The following is a 5627-nucleotide window of genomic DNA, read 5'->3' on the forward strand; positions in this document are numbered from 1 at the left end:
AAACACCATAAGTGCAATATCGACCCATTTGCACATGCATCACTTTGACTAAGTCAAAACTCGCCCAAGACACCCATAATCAAAATTAACTAATGATTATGTTCAAACACCCCCTTATGCTCAAGGTTCAACATCAAAACACTTACTTGCATCATTAGGACACAAAAATCCATTTTGACCCAAACTCAAGTCAACACCCATTTGCAAGTTTACACTTCTAATCACTTATAATCTTAATTAACTAGTGATTCCAACAACCAAACATGATTAACAACTAATTATCTTCATTAACAAACCCAAACCAACCAACAATGGTTATTAACACCATTTACTAGCTCAAACATCCAATTAACAACTAATGGGTTTATTTCAAGAACACCCATTTCAAAACCCCAATTATGAACACTAAATCAAACTATGAAAACTCGGAGTTAGAGCTTACCAATACTACCACAACGTAGCCGTGAACAAGGTGAACAACTTTAACACTTGCAACTTCGTTTGATTCAAGCTCCTTCTTCCCCAAATGAAGCTTTCTCTCTCTAAGCTCTATTTCTCACTCTAGGGTTTGAGAGTGTGTGGAAGAGATGAAGATAAGATTGTGGACTTTAAAGAGTCCACCAATCTGCCTTTGTGGCCTAAAACCGACTCTCAAGTGAAAAGACCATAATGCCCTTCATTAAACTCAAAACAGAAAAACTGGAGTTCTGTCGCAGGGACAGTGCGCGGCGCGCACCATCACCCCTGCGCGGCGCGCACGAAGGGCTGAACAGGTTCTGTCTTCGGTTTACTCACACAATTTTCCCTACACTTCATGCACTCTAATACACTTCTGTAAAATAAATAATCGGGTCTTACAACTCTCCCCCACTTAAATTGGATCGCGTCCTCGCGATATAAACCTCATCGCGAACGAAAACAACTCATTTTCCACAAGTCTTCGAGTTCTCACACAATCTCGGAACCTTTGAGGCCACCGTGCATCCTATCGATCACACTTTACCACCATGCAACGTTCCAATTGCACAATTAACCTTCATGATTTCCTTGGCATACTCCAACTCACGACTTAGAGTTCTAACGCCCATCGCCAATACTCTAGAGAGTTCGTTCCCGAACGCACTCTATCCTAACACGCCCCTACATGAGACAGTCCAAACTAACACTCTACTTCTCTAGTTGGCTCTCAAAACGAGATAACTTACGGCAAATGGCTCAAACACGCCTACCAAACCAAAGAAGCATCGTACCCTCCGGGTACATACTCCCCCACTTAGGGTTTTAACCCTACCTTATCATCGTCAAGATGATAATACCTTGCGAAATTTCAACATTCCACAACATACATGGCCGGTACCAACGTCGGTCATACTCAAAATTTTCCGCGAACTTACCACAAGATACTCGAACCTAGTCTTTCCAAATCGGCTAAACGTCAATGCCCGCTAGTCGTCGCAATAAACCATGATCGTACCTTCGGGTTTCCTCACCGGTACCCAAGTACAAAGTAATCGCACCATCGGAGTGAAGCATTCCACTTGCAGGTATATGGAGGGCACCTGACGTAGTGTTATGCAACTCCCATTACTACCACCGAGTCTCATTCACTTGCCCCTTTCGGGGTCCATCCTCGGCGTTATATGACACTTGACTATTCGAAGTCACCCAAACCCAATGAACATTACGGCTCAACGCCACAACTCCCTAGCAATCAACTGCTAGTCGAGATCTACCTAGGACACAAAGCAGGCCTAGCAAACTTTCACTTACAATGGCGATGCTTGGTGCCACCAAGACTTATAACCTACCCGTACCGTCTCGACCGTTAACTCGGTCACTTACACACAAACAAATATAGTCAACCACCATGACTATACTCGCACACATACAAAGTCAACGTGAACGCCTCTCGAACGGCATACCATTACTACGCTAAACCTTATGGAGCGCAATACAAGTAACCCTCTAATCAAATCACGGTTTCACCCGACTCGGTTAGGCCTCCAACTCGCCCGGTCAACCTACCTCGGCCAACCCTTACCAAGAATTAATTAACCCAACCCGGTTAGTCAAATACGCTCGGTCAACCCGCCTCGATCAACACTTATCACCAAATTGATTAACCCGACTCGGTTAAGTCGAACTCACTTGGTCAACCCGACTTGGTCAACACTCCCAACAGCTTATTGATTAACCCGACTTGGTTAGTCAAACTATCTCGGTCAACCCGACTTGGTTAATCCCCTAAAAACAATTTGATTAACCCGGCTCGGTTAGTCAAATACCCTTAGTCAACCCGCCTCGGTCAACGCCTAACAACAATTGATTAACCAGACTTGGTTAAGTCAAACACACTAGGTCAACCCGACTCGGTCAACACTTATCATTTAATTGATTAACCCGACCCGGTTAGTCAAACTCACTTGGTTAACCCGCCTCGGTCAACATCCAACATCCAATTGATTAACCCGACATGGCTAATCAAACCGTAATGGACTAACTCGACCTAGCTAGTCACTACAACACATGGATAAACTCAATCATTATCCAAAATCACCTGCATAAAGATAGTACTAAAATCGAATAGTACCTGAATCAAGCATCGCTAGATTTTCGCGCTCCGTCACTATTCCACTCGGGACATTCCGACTTCCGGTGTCCCTCCTTCCGGCACTTAAAACATGTGACCTTATGTAACATCCCGCATTTTTTCGTTAAATTATTTTTAACGCCGTCTTTTTCTTTTTAGATAATATTCCTCGTATCTAGATTCGTAACCTCCGTTAGCTAACATTCTAAATATTCTCGTTATCGGATTTTAATACGCGTTTTAAAATATTCCTTTTAGGTATTTTCCGCACCCGACTACAAACTCGAGGGACTAAAATTGACACGGGGCAAACTAGTTGACTAGGTCACCTAGTCCACCCCAATCACCACCATTCAACCATCTCCCTCTCTCTCTCTTTCTCTCTAGCAAGAACACACACACAAACACCCAATTCAATCATTCATCATCTAAATTCGATCTAGGAGGCTTACAACAAAACAAATTACATATTTGGAATCCTCTCTTCATCCTCTACAATTTGATACCAACTTCATCTCGTTTGGGTAACATTTCTAAAACTCTAGATTTCTCTAAATTCGTGTTTTTGACTTGAAATGGTGTTAGTTAGTGTCTATGGCTCATTGTGATGTCGTGTATGTAATTTGTATGCTCGATTCGTTGTTTTTGGTGTAACTAGTTCAATATGAAAATTACTTGCTAAATCCTTGATTTTGGATGATCAAATGTTGTTGGATTGTTAAAGTGCATGTTTTAAAAGTGTTACTAGTATCATTAGCTTCGTTTTGATGTATAGGTTGATTAAGGAAACTCCAAGAACATGATTAATGATTTTGTGAACTTGGATTAGGGTTTGATGAGCTTTACATGAACTTTTGATGCGTCAAATGCTATGAGATATTGTTGTTAAGTGTTTTGTTGCAATGTGTGTTTGATTACCTTCGAAACGGCATAACATACATGTAAATTGGTTGCCCGAATCATAAAATGCGTTTTTGGAACTTGAACTTTGATTATGAATGTTTAATTACGGTTTTTGGTTGTTGTAAGTGGAAGTTTGATTGATGAAATGTGCTTAGTTGTATTCCTCGTCAAAATACCTTTCCAACGATATATGATAGGCATTATAAGTGTTTGCGGGTCAATTGTTGTGTTAGAATTGATTTTGGCTCGTGCATACTTGGGGAAAACAGAAACAGACCTGCACAGATGGTGGCGCGGCGCGCCCCATCCCCGCGCGGCGCGCGGATTGGCCTGGCCAGATTCTGCTTTGTTTGGCGCATTTCACGCGAAATGTTTGACTAGCTATCGACCTCCGATTCACATGAAACTTGTTTTAATATACTTGTATATGAATATTTAGCATAGAAAAATAGTTCGGGACCCGACCCGAACGCGTTGACTTTTTCGTTGACTTTGACCAAGTTTGACTTTTAGTCAAACTTAACCAAACTTTTATACAATCATTCTAACATGCTTTTATACTTGTTTCTTGTATGAAACTTGACAACGTGATTCACATGCTATACTTAATCGAGTCGTAACGAGCCATAGGACTAATTGAACACATTTCACCCGACCTTGTGTCGTAACCGGTTAATTGATATAACTTACTTGGTTAGGTCAAGACTAGCTTTGTCTTTGCACGCGTTTACTTGTCGAAGTACTTTATTAACTCTTGCACTCAAGGTGAGATCATAGTCCCACTTTTTCAATCACTTTTATTCTTTACATTGTGGGCTGAGAAACACATACATTTCACACTTATTTACTTTTCATGCTTTTACATTGTGAACAAATACGAATACAAGGATGCATACGAGTTTGAACAAAAGTCCTCAATCCAATTATCATTAGTTCCACTTGCAGGGTGTAAGTGTAAGCGTGTAATTATGTTGTGTGGCCATACGGGTTTAACAAACCCTCATTCAGACGGTTCGCTACCGTTAGTGAATGAAATATAATTTCAACAATGTATAGTGTAAGTTCTAACACTAAATTCAAAATTCAGAGGGAAGATTCGGTTAAGCCTTGATAATTGGGTGCTCGTGATACAAATACTATTTTGGAATGTGAACGATTCTGGTTGAGCAATTCTTAAAGAACCTTGTGGTTCAATACAATTTACTTACTAAACCTATGATTTCACCAACGTTTTCGTTGACAGATTTCTATGTTTTTCTCAGGTCTTGCACGATATGTGATACATGCTTCCGCTCATTATTTGATACTTGCATTGGATGTCGAGTATACATGCTTTTCATGGAGCGTCTTTTGACTTTACTTTAAACTGTGTCGCCTAGATTTCAATCGTACTTATAACGTTGTAACTTAACTTTTGGTTGAACAATTCTTGTAAACTTTGAAACAATCTTTATTTTGAAATGAAGGCGACATATTTTGGTCAAACGTTATCTTAAAGACTTATAATCAGGTAATGGGACCCACGTAGCCGACGCCGTCACTTGACGATTTGTCGGGGTCGCTACAAGTGGTATCAGAGCCTTGGTTGTAGGGATTTAGAGTTCATTTGTGTCCACCCCGAGTCATAGGGTACATAGGTGAATCTAGACTACAACCGGCATATAGACTGAAGTAGGAATTACTTGACTATTTGTGCATTTATACTCGAACTCTTCTATCATATCTAACTCGTATTCGATCTTGATCTTACGTTAATAAATTTTGTTGACGCGCCACCTTGACTTTATGAAGTAATGTTAAATGCACATGAGAATCAGGGTAATATAATTTCCGGGATTATATTACGGTGATTCACATGGACGTTCCGACAATATGACATAAAGAATTTAAGGCGAGTCAAGGATAATTTTCTCTTATTCTTTATTCCATATCGCGGTTAGTATTATTTAGAATACTAACCAACGATATTTTTGTGTCATGAAGGAACAATGGCTCGTCGACGCGCTCCTCCCGAAACTCCCGAACAAGCCCTCCAACGTATGATAGCCACCGCCATAGGTGCGGCTATGGCTAGTATCTCCTCCGACATCAATAACAACCACAACCACAACAACCATGGAACCGGTAATTCAAA

The sequence above is a fragment of the Rutidosis leptorrhynchoides genome, chromosome 9 (genome assembly GCF_046630445.1).
Source record: "Rutidosis leptorrhynchoides isolate AG116_Rl617_1_P2 chromosome 9, CSIRO_AGI_Rlap_v1, whole genome shotgun sequence".
In the NCBI taxonomy this organism is placed as follows: Eukaryota; Viridiplantae; Streptophyta; class Magnoliopsida; order Asterales; family Asteraceae; genus Rutidosis; species Rutidosis leptorrhynchoides.